Genomic DNA, 19,550 nt, shown 5'->3' with positions numbered 1-19,550 from the left:
TAATGGCCATTCTCCTAACCCTTTTTAGACGTGTATACAGTTCATCAAGATTTTTGAGGCGGCAGGCAGCATTTCATTTTCATTGGCAGCTGAAGTTTCCAGTGAAAATTAAAGATTAATGATGTAACTGAAAGTCAACAAAAAGAAAGGGCCAGGGCTCCGCAACATTTGTAAACAGTGTAATGCCTTCTACCGATCAGATGGCCGCAGACGGGGAAAGCCAACACCACTGCAATAAAAGCCCAGGGCTAACCTTTCCCTGCGCGTCTGGGGCCTGGCTTCCAGCGCTTGATGAATGATTACCTTGTACCAGGAGGTCACTGGGGAGTGTCTGGGCCTTGCGTGCGGTTGGGCCAGCTGTGGGCAATCTGTGGATATGGATTACCCTGCTGAGAGAAGCAAGGACACGAGAAGGCAACACAGAACACATAGGAGGAGCCAGAGAGGAGATGAATCTCCAGAAATAATTTACAACCCGGATAAGGTCTTCATGGGATTTTTCAACTCAACAGAAATCAGCTCCTTGGTTTCTGATGTCCCCTTGAAGCAGGGTCATGTTGTGTCTGATTCGGTTCTTACACAAGGGCAGTTTGGGGTCTCCGTATACATTGTCATTCCCACAAGCTGTTGCCACACATTCTGCTTTTGTTGCCCTTACAGTGGCTCCCAGAGGCTCAGGGATTTGTCCGGGGTGGAAGAGCCAGTCAGTGACTGAACTGGGATTTGATCTCAAGCCCATCTGATTTTAAAGCACCGACGGTCAAACAATTGAAAATTAATGCTAGGCTTTCTTTCCCCTTTCTTTTCTCTCTTTCTTTTCTTTTTGTGAGACTGGTCTTGCTATATACCCAGGGTAGCCTTGAACTCACGACCCCCTCGCCTCAGCTTCTCAAGCACTGAGATACCAGATGTGTACTACCACACTTGGAAATTGATAGCTTCTGCCTCATGGCACAAAGTTGTGCCCTTGTATCCCGAACTCTTGTTATTTTTCCATGAGGGGAGACTGTGGGAGAAAGACATGACGTCTCTTGATTATACCATTGAAAGGGGCTGATCCTGGATCAGAGATCAGCGGACGGATTCTGTTACTGTGCTTGGGAAGGAAATCCTGCTGACCTTTGACTACCGCGTTCATGACTGCCGAGAACTCAGCCCAAGAAGTGGCCCCTGGGAGACTCGCGCCAGCTTGCTGTGAGAACTGTCTCCTCCTCAGTATTAGTCATGCGCTGATTGCACGCCGTGCTGGTCCAAACGCCTTCCTGTAAGTGGCCTACTTTCATACTCCAGTCTCTCTGGAAGCCCTTTACACATCCCGTGCCATGTTAGATGTATGGGATATTAAAAGGCATACGACACAATTCCTTTCTAAGGAGATTGGCCTCACGTGTGCCCTGAAGTTAGGAACTAACTCTGATCCTGTCCCATGTGGTGCAAGGCTTTTTGTCTCATTGTAATGTTCTGTTCCCACATCATAAGACTTCATGTCCCTTTCTCTGCTTACTCATATTCTAGTACTGCCTCTCCCTTCCTCCCACACTTGTTCACTCTCAACTCCAAGCACGTCTGCGTTAGAGCTGTGTCCTCCTAACAGACATATTCCCCCAAGGCGGGACCACATAGGCTCCTGAGATCCTTGAGGTTCAAGAGGTAAACAAACCTCCCACATCCTGGAAAGCTGGGGACCGGAAGTAATGAAAGCAGTAAACAGCTCTGGTGAGCAGGACTCTGGCGCGCTGAGCTGCTTGGGGGGAGCCAAGCTACCTAGAGGAGGCTCCAGAGTGTGTGGAACTCTGCGGTTGCGCAGAGAGTTCCAGGTTTGCAGTGTTTGTGAGCTGTCGCACATGCTGGGATGAGCTTCTCAGAGATGTAGCTGCCTTTGAGTTACCCGTGCTCCTGAAGACAACCCCCGGCCACCTCCATACTCCTGTTAGCAACCCATTAACTCAGTGGCTTCCAGCTGGAGTTGTAGGCTAATCACGTTGGTCTGTCCTGGCTTCCCCATCTGGGATGAGTAGATACTATGTGTCGTGAGTCCCCAGGAGAAGTCTCACATAGCAGCAGTCAGTGCTGCATCTTCTCCTTGATCCACTTTTACATCATGTTTCTTTATGTCTGAAGTATAGGCGTTCATTAACATCCAAGAAAGCATCTCCATTTCCATAAAAACCCCAACCAAGCACTGGGCTCCTGTCTCCAATCCCAGCCTGGGCTTCATAGGAAGCTCCAGGCAAGATGACTCTGTGATTGAAAAACCCTTTCCCAAAACAACAATGACGTAAGTGTGGACTAATCTGTTCCCTCATTTATTTGAAGTGCTGGCAATTTAACCTATGGTCTCCTGTGTTCTCAACACACACTCTACCATTGAGCCACACTTTTAACTCTTACCCTCACACACTCTACTACTGAACCTGGTCCTCATCCTCTGCCCTCTCAAGTTTTATTGTTCGTCATCAACATACCATTTTTGTTCATTGAAATATGATGCAATTTGATATAAACACCTTTCTCGGTATTGTTAGTTCCTTGTCATAACTGCAACTACGGAATTGAAACCGCTGAGAGGTGTTTTAATTATGAATTTTAAAATACTGCTCAATATGAATGATATATACTGAAGAGAGCACTAGAGATAATAAATAATCAAAATATTTATCATGGAACCAAAGAAATATTGGCATATGTAGTTATAAAATGTTTTAATTGATTGCTGAGAACTGAGTATTAGGATTAGGTACTCACTGTGGGTTTCTGCCTTCACACAATAAGTCAGAAGTTCTGGCAGTGTGTGTGTGTGTGTGTGTGTGTGTGTGTGTGTGTGTGTGATGGGTGATATCGATGGGATTTAGAGCCATCATGGAAACAAACCTATGGGCATGCCTGTGAGTATTATTTAGATTTGGCAAACTGAGGTGGGAGGGCCCATCTTAAATGTAGGTGGCATCATTCCATGGGCTAACAGTATAAGGGAGAAAACATCCAAGTTGGGAGGGAGACATGTTGGTGGGTTCCAGCGTAGCAGGAGAAAAGGGGTGGGGGCGGGGATGGATGTGATAAAAATACATTATAAACGTGTTTGACATTTTGATAGAATAGAAATATAATAAGAGGGGAAATGAGCTGAGTATTAGTCTTCCTCATTCCCAGTGTTTCTTGATGGCAGATGCAATGTGTCCAGCTGCCTCAAGCTCCTCCCACCGTGCCTGCCCTACCATGATTGACAGCACCTTCTAGCTGTGAACCAAAATAAACCCTTCCTTCATTAAGCTGCTCTTACCAGATACATTGGTTCAGCAAGGAAAGTAAGTAACACAACATGGCTTACTTTTGGCATGGTCAGCACCCTCTAAGGCTGCCCCTTAGACTTGGCCTTCATGAATGATGTCTCCCCACAGCTCCACCTTGGAGTCACTTCAGCAGTGTGGGGTGAACATCAGTCATTTGTTCCTCTGTCCTCATAGTCAGCCTGCTTATTTCCCACATCCGTGTGGAGAAGAAAGTGATTTCGTGTTACTCGTTGTTCTGAAGGAATAAAAAGACCAAAAGATGTGAAAGAAAGCTTCTGTGTGAATTTTAAGATTCCTTTTCTATTTCTGTGAAGAACAGAGTTGGGGTTTTGGTTGGACTTTCATTGAATCTGTAGCTAGCTCTTGAAGCAATGGCCATTTTTGTAATATTAATTCTTCCAATACATGAGCATGGGAGGTCTTTTCAATTTCTGGCATCTTCAATTTCTTTCTCTAGTGTCTTTAAGTTTTCATTATAGAGGTCTTTCATTTTCTTAGTTGTTTGTTCCAGATTATTTTCTTTTGAGGGAACTATGAATTGCTTCCCTGATTTCTTTCTTGGGGTGTGTGCTGTTGCTATAGAGGAAGGCACCCGAATCTGGTGTGTTACTCGGACACGCTGCAATTTTGGTTGCAAGTGTCTATCAGCTCTAGAGCTTTCTGGTGTGGCCTACCCCAATTCAAGCAAATGACTCCGCAGTCATGAAAATGTGGGCAATCCTAATTAATCCTGTGTGTCATAAATGATCAAGATGGGAAATTGGAAGTGGGGCTTGGGAGGAAGAAGGGGAGGAGGAGAAGAGAGTGAAAACTTATCAGAGAACAAGTGTATGTCTGAAAATTTGTAAGAGAATGGGCACTTTGTAAACACCTCTTAGCACAACGGTACAGAGAGAACACTGGTATTACCATTTGGGGATGGCAGTAGAAAATATGCCTTGCCTATATATTTAATATTAATGGTGTATGTGCACACACGCTCATCATGAGCATGTATGCAGATGCTGTTATTGGATAACCTGGTCCATGGTGCATTTCACCAGCCTTGCCTTTGCTGGACTTCACACTTATAAGTGACCCTAAGTTCAGGGGAAAAAGCAATGCACCAAAGATGGTTATCCCTAGTCCGTGTCCAAAGATGGGTTACACCCAATTTGTGTGTGGCGCTGAGTGGTTCACAGCCAAATTTTGTTTTTAATTCAAACAAATAGGATGAATAATAATGGCTGAGTGGCACTAGATTGTTGTGGAATATTAGTTTAAGATGTGTTACATTTATTTATGCTTTGGAATATTTGTTTAATGTGGAAAGCTGTGTTGCATTCCTTGATATTGTATTTGTTTAACTCTGTGAAGCTGTGTTACTTTGCCTGCCTAAAACACCTGGTTGGTCTAATAAAAAACTGAGCAGCCAATAGCTAGGCAGGAGAGAGTAATAGGCAGGGCTATTAGGCAGAGAGAATAAATACGAGAAGAAAAGAAGAGTGGAGAGGGAGGAGTGAGAAAAGGAGAAGGAGAGGAGATCTCCAGGGCCAGGCATCCATCCAGACAGACAGTCATAGAGTAAGAAGGAAAGCAAGATATATAGAATAAAGAGAGGTAAAGAAGCCCAGAGGCAAAGCCTAGTTGAAAGGAAACAGGATAATTTAGATTAGGAAAGCTGATGAGACACAAACCAAGCTAAGGCCAGGCAATCACAAATAAGAATAGGTCTCCATGCCTTTATCTGGGAATTGGGTAGTGGTTCTCCCCACAACCAAAGTGGAAAAAAAAGCCCACAACAGATTGTGCTTGACACAAAATGCTTGAAAACTAGACTCTTGTCTGTTCCACACAACCCTAGTATCCTGTGGTGCTCTCCAAATGCCCGGGCCTCTCAGGACTTACTGAAAAGAAATTCCATTCACCAAGCACTCTGAACTTGAACGTCAGGAATAAACCCCAATAAGCCCATCTTCCCTTCAGTTATTTCATTATAGGAATGAAAACCAACACAGAAGTCAGCCATGGCGGCACACACTTTTAAGCGCAGCACTGAGAGGCATAGACAGGCCCATATTTGTGAGTTTGAAGCCAACGTGGTCTACAGAGTGAGTTTCGGGATGATCAAGTCTACAAAGAGAAACCCTGTCTTGAAAAACCAATAGACAAACAAAGAAAGAAACAAATAAATAAATGAAGGACTAAAAAAAGAAGGAAAGAAAGAAAAACCAAGACAGGAACTAATGATACTTGTCCTTAAATGCAGAAACTATTACACTTTTTCCTTCCTAGAGCTTAGGTCTGTCAAAACCCAGGTAGTTACTGTATGTGGAAGAAAAAGACAATGCTCAAAAATCTGTCACTCAACAGTCTTCCTCAGAGACCGTAGTAATCGTCACTTTTAGCTGCCATTTTGGTTTGGCTGTATTTTCTTCCCTGACATGGGAGATTCTGTTGCTTAGTGTGATATGGGTCTAATAATTTTATTTCTTTTTATAGTTGGGAAGAAAAGTTGGGGAAACTTTAATTAGGGAGAGAGAGGGAGGGTAATACAGAGGAAACAAAAGAAGGGGAGATAAATAACACTGAGGATGTTTGGAAAAGCCATAGGGGAATAGATTGTTTGATTAACTTACTTAAGATGCATATATAATCTCTGTGTATATATACATATATTAAATGTAGCTTCTGCCACTTGATGTGATTGATAATAATGCTTCTTTTAAGAGCCATAAACTATCTCCTAAGAGCTACAGTGCTAGGCATGGGAAACCTCTCTTTGCACTATTGGTCAGGGCGAACCAAGAGATTCCCATAACAATATAGATTATTCCCATTGCCTGTAGTTGCCTCCCAGAACCCGAAGGTAAGACCCCATTGCTGAAGACACACAGGACTTTGGGCTGGAATTGGCAAGGAAGCTTCCTTTCTGAGGACTATCTTTTAGAGTGCCCAAAGGCATTATGCAGACGGTTCAAGGATAAGAAGCAGCCCTTGGTCCTACCAAGCTGTAAGGCCTACAAACCACAATGACCATTCCAGAAAGGTATTACCAACAACACAAGAGCGACCTTCTTCTCTTGGGGTGACCAATAGCTGTCTAGTTGGGCTGAGGACCCACGCAATAGGAGAGAGTTCATGGCTGGTACTGGAAATCTACCCAACTATTCAATGCCAGATAGGTCATAGGCTTCCATTCTGTAGTGTGGAAGCTGGCTAAAGGAGGGTGGTGTCTCTTAAAGGAGTTTTTTTTCACCTTCCAAAGGCGTTTTCATTTTCTAAGCTTCCTACTAGTTCCACCCCCCTCCCCACTAGAAAAACGTAGCAGCTATGGTTGGGAGGTAAATGACAACAGAGATGTCATGAGCTTCTGTAACCATGAAGGGCCAGAGGGAGCAGGTTAGCACACGTCCAAGGTGCTGCTCCCACAGCTAAGTCCCAGTCTTAGTTTCCCAGAGAAGTCAGTCTCCAGTCATGTGCTTAGGCCAGCCGCTATTGTGCAGCCTTGGCTATTCTCTTACACCCTCTCTCACTCGTCACTGAGGAGTCGTCTGCGAAGAGAAAAGTCTCTCTCCGCTTGCGATACCTAAGTCACGTGCCTCGATAATACGTGCCTCTGTAATTCTGGACTCACCTTCCCTACTCTCTCAAGTCCTCTCCAGGCAGATTTGGGGGCTCAGTGGAAGCTGGTGAAAAGAGTCATATTAATGCCAAGATCAGGGCTGGAAACATTCATGATGGCTGACTCGTTCACTGAAGTTTCTGGCCTCATCACGGGCCATGATAACTGATCCAAAACAACTTTGGGTTCTCTTCCGCTGTCTGGTTGCCATTTGACTTACTATCTCCCAGGAAAATGCATCCTAGGCCCTTGGGGATTGTGGCAATAGGCTCCTCGGAACAGTTAATCTGCTACAGATGAGTCGCCATCCTCTTTTTTTCACATATCGCTCTCAAAGTAGGTGGCAGAGGCTGCCGTGGTGGCTTGTGCAATTTGTGTGGTCAGGGATATTTGGGAAGTGTGAATCAAAAATATTTGTAAGCCATCCTGGAAGTCAAGGAGGAAGGCAAATGCGAACACATAGTAGGTGGCTAATTCTTAGCTTAAAATTATGCATTATTCAGTATGTGTGTGCGCTGTTGTTGCACGTGTGTTTTACAAGCATGTGCATGTGGAGGTCAGAAGACTTGCAGAGTTGGACCTTGAAAGTACCGCATGGTTCCTGGGGATAAAGCTCAGGTCCCCAGTCTTGGTGACAGGCATCTTTACCTCCTGAGCCACCTCCCTTCCAGTAAATGTTTATTATATGAAGCACACTAGTTCCTGTTTTATTACTCAACTGAAACATACATACATATGCACATATATACATATGCACATACATACATATGCACATATATACATATGCACATGTTTGTGTGAGTGCGATTACACGTGTGTTTGAGTGCGTGGAGCCAGAGGTCATTCTCAGATGTTATTTCTCAGTTGCCATCTAGTTTGCTTTTTTTTTTTTTCAAATTTTTTTATGGTTTATTTAACTTTATTTTATGTGCATTGGTGTGAAGTTGTCAGACCCCCTGTATTTTCAGACAGTTGTGAGCTGCCATGTGGGTGCTGGGAATTGAACCCGGGTCCTCGGGAAGAGTAGTCAGTGCTCTTAACCACTGAGCGATCTCTCCAGCCCCCTAGTTTGCTTTTTAAACAAGTCTGTTGCTTGCCCGGAGCTTTCTGTGGAGGGTAGGCTGACTGGGTAGCGAGCCCTGATCATCTGCCTGTTTATGCTTCCTAGTGCTATGGCAACACACTTGATCCCCCACACCTTGTTTTCCCCCATGGGTTCTGGAGATGGAACTCAGATCCTCTTGCTTCCAAGGCAAGCACTTTACTGACCAAACTGTCTCTCCCGCCCCGAGAACACAACTTTAAGTTATAATTTATCTGCCTTTGTCTTGGTTTCCTTGGCTTACACGTTCCAGAAGAAAAACAAAACAAAACCAAGAATTTGAAATAGAGACAGGTAAATCCATGCCCCTCAAATAGCTACAGGGAACATTCTAGTGTATTTCCATCTGGCGCGTTGTCTAGGAATTGTGTGTGGGAGCGTATACGCTAACATCTGGTTTGCATTGGGTTTCATTTTATGTCAATTAATGACCCATGTTAGGTTGTCGAACAAGGTGGATGTGTGAACGCCAGCTTGCGATTTTTGCTTTTCCAGATGAGAGGAGGCCAGGTTCAAGAGAGGCACCTTTTTCCCCCTCAACACACGCTCATTCCTCAGGCCCAGTATCCCAGAAGAAAGCCTGGCCTGTGCCCAACGCACCTGGGCCAGGCAACCTGGGGCATGGCAGGCTGAGCCCCACTGCACAAACACAGCCCCTCCCCATCTCTAGCTTGGGGTGCCGCCATGCCTGTTTTCAGCTGAAATAGCATGAAAAATGAGTTCTTGTGGTATTTTCAATATAAACAGCAGAGATGCCACAGGAATGCAAGCTCTCGAGGGACTTGCTCTCTTCCAGGGCTTAAGTCCTGGGAAGACCCTTGAGTTCTGCCACACCTCCTCATCAGAGGAGGGAGGGCTGACAGCATCCATAGACTGGGGACATCCCCTAGCCTTATGGCTTCATTCACTAGGAGGCTGCCAGCTCCGAGTTTTCTGGACCACGTGTGCTGAGGAAGCTGAGGCAAGAGCAGCCGTCAGCAGATGCCTTTCAGTGAAGAAGGTCTAGATGTTAAATGCTTCAGGCTTTGCATAGCCAAAGGGCTCTATTACAAATACATCTGCTGCTATGGTATGGAAGTGGCTAGAGACAAAATATAAATGATGAGCAGGCCTATGTTTCAATAAAACTTTATTTATCAAAATCAATCACAAGTCAGATTTAGTGTCATAGTCTACCAATCCAACAAACCAGAGGCCCCAAAGATACCATCTGGTCTCTACTGCTTCCCTGCCTCCCTGACTGTTACGTGGGGTGTAAACTGCATCTACCTCAGAGCTCTCTTTAGTCTCAGTAAGATACTCCAAGGACTTCAGACACAGTCTCCCTTGGGATTGGCTCCTAAAGTCCTTGCTTACCTGTATCATCTCTGGCTTCTCAGATGGCTCCGTCTGCTGCACAGATTAGTCTCTCCATTCTGAGGGAACACTTCTTCCAAGCCATTGATTAACTTTCTGTACAACATCGCTCTTCTCACGTCCACATTGGTCAGCCTTTATATCCACATAACTAAGCAATTTGGCAACTGCTCTTCCTTCTTACTCAGCGAGGCGGGGTCTCTTGATCAAACAGAGAGCCCACCGATAATGCCTGGTTTCACTGGCCATCTTACCTGGGAGCTCTCCTGGCTCTACTCACAAAGGCTGGATTTCCAGACTACCATGTCCCCAGGGCAGTTACATGGATTCTGGGGAATCTGAACTCTGGTTCTCATGTTTGCTGTGTATAATCCCTGAGCCCACAGCCCCACCTTAAGAATGGTATTCATTCTCCCTCTCAAAAAGATTTATTATTTTAATTTTATGTGTGTGAGTATTTAGGGTTTGTATATATGTCTGTGTACATGTGTATACAAATGACCAGCAGAGACCAGTGGGCAGCATCTTCTAGAAATGGAGTTATAGTTATTAGCTACTATACGGGTCCCGAGAATCGAATCTGGCTCCTGTGCAAGAACAACACGTTCTCCTAACCACTAAGCCATCTCTCCAGCCCCTTCATTCTTTTATAGCATTTCATTCATTCCTTTGTCAAACACACCAGCTATTGACTCTGTATTCTTCCCAGCTCTATGCTGCCATGGGCGTGTATTTTAAAATGCTAATTGGTTCTTACGTCTTGAGGCCATGGACATGTTTTATTTCTGCTTGCTTCTAGAGCATAATGCAGGGGCTTGGTATGAAATACACACTTGATACATGATTTCTCAACCTCTCTAGATTTTTGTTTGTTTGTTTGTTTGATTCTTGATTTTTGCTTTTTTTCCCCAGTATTTTAAGCATAGGTCTGTATGGCTGGCAGGCATCAAATTAATACATGTTGACTGATGTCACCTTAATGCCCTTTTATTGGGCTTGTCATAGTTTGTTTGGGGAAGTTGGCTGCCAAATAGCTTGACCTTAACATCTTTCCTAGTGGAAGGGCTGAACTTCTGGGGGCAGAGCCTCTGGGTTGGAGGGAGAAAAGTGAGTGTAGGTGGGTCTGGCTGGAGGAAATGTTAGGAGTTCTGGGTCTTTTTCTTAAAACCCATCTAGGTGGACCAAGAACTGGACAGGGTGATTATCTCCCAGCTGCTAGACTCTGAATCATTAACATTTTCCAGGAAAGATTTGAGAAGAGGGAGCAAGAAGATCCTGTCCCCTCCTGCATCAGACTTGAACGTCTGGTCTCTCTGCCATACATCCCACCTTCTGAAAGGTTTTATGAGAGTCAGAGAGACAGCATTTCGCATCTCTGTGACTTTGAAAGCGGCTTTATTGAAAGGGATGTCTGTTTCCACTCTGTCAGCCCGAGTTATAAGGCACTATATAGGGCTATCATTAAAGAAGTAAAAGCCTGGCAAAGAGGTCCAAACCTGTAATCCTGACACTCAGCAGGGTGAAGCAGTGGGACCACAAGTTCAAGGTCAGCCTGAGCTGGACTTTGAAATCTTCTTTCAAAATATAAGTTGTGGATGCAGCTCCATGTTAGAGAACCCACTTAGTGTGCTCAACACCCTGGATTCCATCCCCAGCATCATTAATATATGTCTCCAGCTCACTAGGTATCCATGGTACCCATCTCCACTTGTGACCATCAAGATATATGCAGACAGACAGTCTGGGCGCTCTGACGTGAGAAACTTCCGCTCTGACTCCCACTGTCTGAAACGCTCCGCGTCCACCTCTTGGAGTTTCTCCTCGGTGTCCCAGAGTTCTGGCCTCTGCGTCCTCGACCGCTGCGAGGGGAAAATGCCGAAGACGAAGACTGGTGCCAGGAAGAAGGCGGAGAACCGGCGAGAGCGGGAGAAGCAGCTCAGAGCATCAAGAAGCACCGTCGATTTAGCCAAGCACCCATGCGACGCTTCCATGGAATGCGACAAGGGCCAGAGGCGGCAGAAGAAGAGAGCAGTTTGCTATTTTTGTAATTCTGTTCAGAAGTTACCAGTTTGTGCACAGTGTGGAAAAACAAAGTGCATGATGAAGTCTTCAGACTGTGGCATCAAGCATGCTGGTGTCTACAGTACTGGCCTCGCTATGGCGGGTGCAGTATGTGACTTCTGTGAAGCTTGGGTTTGCCATGGAAGGAAGTGTCTTAGCACCCATGCCTGTGCCTGCCCACTCACCGATGCAGAACGTGTGGAATGCGAGCGCGGGGCCTGGGACCATGGAGGCAGAATATTCAGCTGTTCGTTTTGTCATAATTTTCTTTGGGAAGATGATCAGTTTGAGCATCAAGCCAGCTGCCAAGTTTTAGAAGCAGAAACATTTAAATGTGTTTCCTACAACCGGCTTGGCCAGCGTTCGTGTCTCCGATGTAACATACAAGAAGCAAGGTGTTTGAGCAGGAAAAAGGGAAACAACCTCCTTGCCCAAAGTGTGGACATGAAACTCAGGAGACGAAGGATCTCAGCATGTCAACTCGCTCCTTGAAGTTTGGCCGGCAGACTGGAGGTGAGGAGGGAGATGGAGCTTCTGGGTATGACGCCTACTGGAAGAACCTGTCATCTGACAAGTATGGAGATACTGGATACCATGATGATGATGAGGAAGAGGAGGAGGAGGAGGAGGAAGAGGATGGGAAGGACTCGGATACCGAGTCATCAGAACTGTTCACTAGTTTGAACTTAGGAAGGACCTATGCCAGTGGCTATGCTCACTATGAGGAGCAAGAGAACTAGGAGCAGCTCCCACTGGCACTTGTGAGAAGAGCAGACTGAACCATGAGGATGCTCAGACGTCCTCTCCCTTGGCCTTGTCCAGAAGGCTAGTCACACTAGGCTCAGGGTAGGTTCTGGATGTATATAGGAACTGATACTGGACTTCTAGTGTAGAAGTGAGTTAAATGTAAGGCAAACAGAGTATCATGGATCATTACTGCTTCCAGTCACCTGGTAGGCTTTACCAATTAGATACATATAAACTACACGATAAAGGAGTAGAAAGGAAATATATTTATTTGAAATTAAATTGCTGTTTTTATTAAAAGTACTGCTTATAAACTCATGTATCTGATTTTAGAAAGTGTAACGGGTAAAATTGGTGTATTCTTTCGTTTATTTCAGCCCATACAATGATAGTCATATTGTATTCTGAATTTTCACTCACTGTTTATGCTGTCTTAAGTAGTCATGTCTATGTTAGCGGTGGACACGTTCCCTGTTTTCTTACAATGAATGTCCTCACCAATGCTTGTTAATGCCTCACTGACTGACAGACATCTAGCCGTTTTCATACATGTAATGCCAGGACTGATGTTGCTGCTTCCCCTGGGAATCCCATTTTTAAATAAATCTAAGATTATACTTGAAAAAAAAAAGATATATGCAGACAATGCCTGTTCTTGTTTGCTTCCTTCGTGTTGCCATGATACAATTCTATAATCAAAGAGTTTCTCGGGCTGACCCAGCCAGGTCACAGGCCATCACTGAGGAAAGGCAAGGCGGGAGTTCCAGGAAAGAGGCATGAAGGAATGCTACTACTTCCTCTCTCACCTTGCTGGTTTTGCTCAGCTAGCTTCCTGATACAGCCCGCACTCATTTGCCTAGGGATGGTGCTGCCACAGTGGCCTGGGCCCTCCTGTGCTCATGGCCCTCCATGGCCAGCCAACACAGTGTCCCACATACATTCCAAAAGGCCCCTCTGACCTAGCCAATTCTTCCACTTTGGTTCTGACTCTCAGGTTCTCTCGACCTGTTGACAAGCCAACAATCAAACCTAACTGACACGAAGCCTGAGGACCCTTAATTTAGAGTTATTTAATTGATTTAAATTTGTTTTTTTTTCCCCAAAAAGAGAAACTGGTCTTTGGTCTTAATAAAACTTTTAGTCTTCCTGACTTCTGAAATCTTCATATTTTTATCCTAGAACCAGATTAGGTAAATTAAGCAATATCATTTGTTGAGTGAAGGAATGTACTTAATTGCCCTCATTTCCCACGGTATCAAATCTAGACTTTTTATCTTGTAAAGATTTAACAGTGTTTATGTCACACACTCAATGTGTCTAACAAAATATGCCTTTACATGGCCCACTGAATTTCAATAGTTAATGACCTGCCATCGTTTGAGTAGAGTAGGCTCAAATGTCCTTTTTACAAATATCTATTTGTAAGAGATACTGTATTGTTTTTGCTTATCTCTAAGCATGCTGTCCTGAGTTCTAATATTAGTGATGAGTGAAAACTATTGTATATGAATCAAAAATTGCAATTGCTCTGGTGGTAAACACCTGTAATTCCAGCTTCTTGGGAGACTGGATCAGGAGCATCCCAAGTTCAAGGTCAGCCTGGGTCACTTAGCAAACCCCTGTCTCAAAGTTTTAATTCAGTGGTTAGCAGCTCTTGCTTTGCAACCATGAAGAACAGAGTTTGCGTTTCAGAAGCCACATAACAAGCCAGATATTCTGCAAATTCTGGTGACTTCAGCTCCAAGTGATTCAATGCCTTCTGGTTTCTGTGCACTCAGGTGCACACACATGCACAAACACACAGATACATGAGCACACATAAATAAAAACGCTCTTCAAAAAGTTTCAATGCAAAAGGGGGAAAGGGACACAGCCCAATGCTAGAGTGTGTGTCTACCGAGGGTGAGGTTCTAGGTTCAGTCTCCAGTAGTGCAAGAGAGAACCGGGTTTTGCATGAGAAATACATATCGTTTTTTTCCTTTAAAAATTATATGTGTGGCTTCTTCTTCTTCTGGAAGACACCAATGGCGGATGACGCCGGTGCAGCAGGAGGGCCCGGAGGCCCCGGGGGCCGAAGATTGTGCTGAGACTGGAATGTGTGGAGCCCAACTGCAGATCTAAGAGGATGCTGGCTATTAAGAGATGCAAGCATTTTGAACTGGGAGGTGATAAGAAGAGAAAGGGCCAAGTGATCCAGTTCTAAGCTGACCTTGTTATGAAGACAATAAAATCATGAGCTTTCACTCAAAAAAAAAATTGTATGTGTGTGTGCGTACATGCATGTGTGTGTGTGCGCACACATGTGCGTGTGTATGAGTGTGTGTGCATGTGCACATGTGATCCATGTGGAGATCAGCAGACATCAGGTGCTGGGCCTTGCCTTCTGCTTTGTTTGAGATAGGGTCTCTGATACGTTAGCCTCTTCTACCTGTCCCACAAGCTTCCTGAGGCTCTGTCTCTACCTCCCATCTCCCCATAGGAATGCTGGGACCACAGACATGTGAGACCACGCCTGACCTTTTCACTTGAGTTCTGGGCAGTTCTAACTCAGGTTGTCACACTTGCAGAACCCCAACTTCTTCCACAGAGCCAACCTCCCAGTCTCTGTATGCATTTTCTCTGTCAGATAAAATCTAATGGAAACTACCTGTCACCATCACTTCTTGTAGTAATAACACCTCATGCGCGAGCAGCCCTTCGCAACAAGAGGACTCGGGGGTTCCATCCAAGCATTGCATGACAGAGGCTCCAAGGCCCACTCTGTCCTGCTGGATCAGAAGCTCAGAAAAAGCTGCTTCATTATCAGTTTTGAAGCTACATTTTTTTTTCCTTTACTCTTGAGACTCTCATGCAGATTTACAATGAAACATGATCTTATCTACCCCCCCCACCTCCTTCAGCCCTCCCCATATTTTCCTCAACTTGTTCCCCTCTAAGCTTTGTGTCTGTTTTTATTTTTATATCTCATGCACTAAATCCAATCAGTGCTGCCCATCTCTATGTGCGTGAGTGTGGGGACATCCCGGAAGAGCGCCCTCCGAAAAGAACGATACTCCCTCCACAAGCAGCTATCAACTTCTCCACCTCAAGGGATAGGGCCTGGAGATCTCCTCGCTCATCTCTGCTGGAATTCTGGTTGGTTTGATCATGTGCAGGTAGCTACAGCTCATAATCATATCCTGAGACAGTCCTGTCAGGTCTAGAAGATAGCATTTCATAGTACTCCTCACCCTCCGGCTCCTACATTTTTTTTTGACTCCTTTTCCAGAACATTCTCTGAGGCTTGGAGGTTGTAGTGTGTGTGTGTGTGTGTGTGTGTGTGTGTGTGTGTGTGTGTGTGTGTGTGTGATGTAGATGCTATAGAATAGGGCTGAGCTCTGCGTCTCTGCTCTGTGACCAGTCACGCATCTTCCTATCAACTGCTGCCCATTGCCTAGAGAAGCTTCTCCAACGGAGATGGAGAGCCACCCACCATGTTTATCGGTATAAATACAAATATTCAAAAGGCAATTTGCTAGCATGCCATGCTCATTTTAAAGCATGGGATACTGATACCCAATGAAGCTTTAGGATATTTGTCTGCTGAATAGGTCCTAAGAGTACAGTTTAGAACTGAATGCCAGGCTCCACAAAGCCCAAACATGCTGGGCACGTGCTCTTGAAAGTGAAGTCCAAGCTGCCGAGACCAAATAAATACAGTGTTTGCGCTTTGGAATCAAGCATGGTTTTCTGAGTGTCCTTATGTGTCAGGCATGGGTTCAGTACTTCCACAGGTAGTTTCCAAGTTCATTTAAAAAAATAGGCTTTCAAAGGGGTGTGGAGGTATGGTAAATATTTCCTTGTAGGTATCTGCCATGTGGAATACCGTACCTATCTATTATACCAGCTAGAAAAATGGACTCATGAAGTGATGCCACCTGGCCGAGGGTGACACAGGCCTGATTCTGCCTGCCTAGAGAACCCTTCCAATAGGGCGCTTCTCCCCCAGGAAGCTATGTTATTTGATTTTCAAACTCTTCCTGGCCCTTATTTAGTACCAATGTCTTGGATTCTGTGTGTGGAGGAGAGGCCAGGCAGGTCTCAGTTGAATTCTCTCAGTTGTAACTGGTGCTAACTTTCCAGCGTGGCAGGCAGAAAATAAGTCACAGGGAGTCTTCCACCATCTCTAGGAGGAAGGAAAGACACTTGTGGTGTTCAATAACAAGGGAGACCCTGACGGGGCATTTGTTCTGGGGCTGGAGGTCTGAGATCAGTGTGACCGATTTGATATTCTTCATCCCATCCCCAATTACTTTTGTCGAACACTAATGGAAAGATGTCTGATACCAACAGAAATATTTTTTTCCACGCCCCCCACCCCGAGCGTTGCAGGAAATAACTGCCAGGAAGGGAGAAAGCAGAGGGCAGCCCGTGTCAAGTCCCACGAAGTCCTCCAGGCACCGTTTTCTTCCTGGGTCAATTAGCTGGAAGGGTTTAGAGGCTTCTGAGTAGAGATGATGGCAGTCTCTGATTGAGTACTCTCCGGAGGCAGAGGCAGACATGAATTGATGGAAGTGGGTAGGACTTCCCTCCCGTGATTGCCTTTACTTGAAAACTCTGGTCAGGAAACCGCGGTCATTGCTCAGTAAGTGCTTCGTTGACCTGGACTTCCATGGGGTCCTTGGGAAAACAGCGGGTTGGCCAAATGGGGTGCTGACCTCTGAGCACGGGAGTGCAGTGCATGAGGCAGGCATTAGGAGAGTTTTTGTGACTTTGTGATGGGACGTTGCTTTGAGTGGCAAGGCTGATGCATGGACCCACTCGCCACCTTACTCTTTGGCACGGGGCACTGGCTCACTTTCTTCTCCTGTTGCTGAAACGAAGTACCCTAGGCAAAAGCACCTCGAGGAGAAAGGGCTTAGACCAGTTCACAGTTTAAGGTAGAGAAATCAAGCCGGGATAGAACACCCGCAACACAGATGGTTGAAGCAGATGGTTACATTGTATCCACAGTTAAAAAGTAGAGAGAAACTCAATGCAAGCTTAGCTCCTTTCTCCATTATACCCAGTCCAGGATTCCGGCCCAGGAAACAGTCTGAAGAAATCACTTTGTTTCTTCCTGTGTTTTGCTTTCTGCTTCCTTGAAAACACTTTTGACTAGAGCAGACAGTCGGGACCAGTTGCGGTCAGAGTTATTCCAACCCCCTGGGGAGAACCCAGGTTCCAGAGGTGTGCTGTTTTGAAGCTTGTCCACCAGGTGGCAGCCGCCCCACGGTAACCGAGGCAACAGCCAGCTTTTTCAGCCGTCTTCTGGACATGTTTATTGGGCAGCTCCGGCAGGTTTGACCCTGTACTGGAGAAGCACATGATTCAGTCTCTGCCCTCAAGGAACTTACAAAGGCGTGGCTTCAAAAGTTTCGTCAACCAGGCTGTGCAATTTTGATACCCCTTAGATCGGACTCCTTAAATAAAAGTAAGCTGGAAAGAAAATGAGCTTCATGTTAGACACTTTATAGGCTCCTCCCTACCCGCCTGAGAGGAGCCCTTCAAGCAATCATTTTGCAGAACAGCAAACTAGATAAAAGTTTTAACATCTGGAACCATGGAGCTGGTGACGCAGAGGCTTCACACTCATGCATCTCTGGTCCTCCCATCTTCACGCTCTTTATTATGCCTTGCTATGTATTGGTTTCACAAAGCGCTCAGAAGGTAGAAGGCTGCTGGGTATTTTCATGGACGTTATGTCCCTGATGGTTGGTTATACATGAAGCCTCTGGTTGGGGGGAAATGCATCCTTTGGTCCTATCAGAGTGAGGTGACGCTAACAGGATCAGCCTGCGTTCCTACAAACCTCCCGAGGAGTAACAGCACCGAAAGATATGTCCTCTCTGTGGTCTGCAATAGTTTGACTACAGCATTAGCATAGAGATATTGATGTTTCCTGGTGAAATCACCTAGCAGTCTGTCTACTGATGATTACATTCTACACATATGTATATTATAGTGCAACATATAAACATTATCTGGAATATAATTTGCCAGCCAGCTAACTGAAGGCGGAATCTTCAGTGTGTCTAGAACAGTCTAGTCGCTTTTGGATCTTTGGATTCCAATAGTAATTCTTTGAGGTGTTTCCCCAACAGAAAGGTCCACGTTTTCAGGATACCCCCCCCCCACACACACCCAAACAGAACTGATAGAGCCATAAGAGGATGAATGTAGCCTTGGGGAGAGCTCATGTGATATGGAGGCTGGTGTGTTCTAGAATCTGTTGTCTGTAAGAGAGAGACCCAGAAAAGTGAAGAGTATACTTTGAAGCCAAGTCTGGAAGGCTTGAGACCAGGGAAGCCAAGGAACTCGTCTTAGCCAAGTTCAATGTCTTGCGACCAGAGCGTCAGGGCTGCCAGTGTCCATGTTTAGAAAGAGAATGGATGTCAGCCCAGGCAGAGTAAATTCTTTCTTTCTTCACCCCTTTGTCCTTTTTGGTCCCTGAAACAATTGGAAGATGCCCACACAATTCATGAGGCAGCTCTTTATCCAGACTGCCAAACTCAAACTCCACAGGAATCATCCCTGTAGACACTAGATGATGCTTTCCTGGCTACCCAGGCTCCACTCTGGTCAGTCATCCCAACACATCCAATCAACCAGCCCAGATTCTCCTCTTTGCTCTTACACTTCAAAATGCTCCCAGAGTTTCTCAGCGTTGAGAAACCTCGGGTGAGGATGCAGACTCAAGAAGATGCTTCTCATGGGAAGAAGAAAGAGGGGGTTGACCGGGCAGGGCAGGCCAGGCCAGGCCAGGGAACAGTGCCAAAGAAGAAAGCAAGCTGGGGCAAAGTCGCAGACAGGGGAGCTTCCACCGGATCCCATCAGGGCATCTCTGGAAAGAAAGCCATGTCCTATAACCCGGGACAAGAGAGATGGGGAATTTCCCAGGATTGTACCTGTTTGTCCTTTGTGAACAGCAGGAGGTGGGGAGACATTGCTTAGCCCAGACTTTGTGGCTTCCTGTGCCCATGAGCAAAACTAGCTTCATTAACCCAAGATCAGACTCTCCAAGTCCTCCCATTGTAAGGGAAAGCCCACTGACACACAGTGCGAAGATATCCAAGGGCATGTGGGTGGGGCATTGACATTGCCCCTGTATTTTATAGGCTTTTGACAGGGACATCTTTAAGTGGATGCTTGCAGACCTTTGCAAAGGCCTATAATTTGCCCTACTCTGTAGCTCACTGTAGCGATAAAATAAGTTAGCAAGTGGATAGTTCACACCTTGGTATAATGCCCCCTCACCCCGTACATTTTGGACTGGCTGGCAGGGTTTTGTTCAGCCAGCTGAGGTTCCCCCTCTTTCTCTTCTGTTGTCTGACTTCCGCTCTCTAGGGCCATGGGAGTTATCTCAGTTTGC

At 45.6% G+C, this 19,550-nt stretch overlaps 1 pseudogene; it reads left to right on the top strand.

Annotated features, from left to right (window-relative positions):
• Positions 1 to 10,939: 10,939 nt before the first annotated feature.
• LOC148118533 (zinc finger protein 330 pseudogene) lies at positions 10,940 to 12,474 on the top strand (annotated as a pseudogene).
• The last annotated feature ends 7,076 nt before the right edge of the window (positions 12,475 to 19,550 follow it).

Source organism: Myodes glareolus, chromosome 22 (genome assembly GCF_982192425.1).
Source record: "Myodes glareolus chromosome 22, mMyoGla1.1, whole genome shotgun sequence".
NCBI classification, from domain to species: Eukaryota; Metazoa; Chordata; class Mammalia; order Rodentia; family Cricetidae; genus Myodes; species Myodes glareolus.
This window is presented reverse-complemented; position numbering and strand designations above follow the sequence as displayed.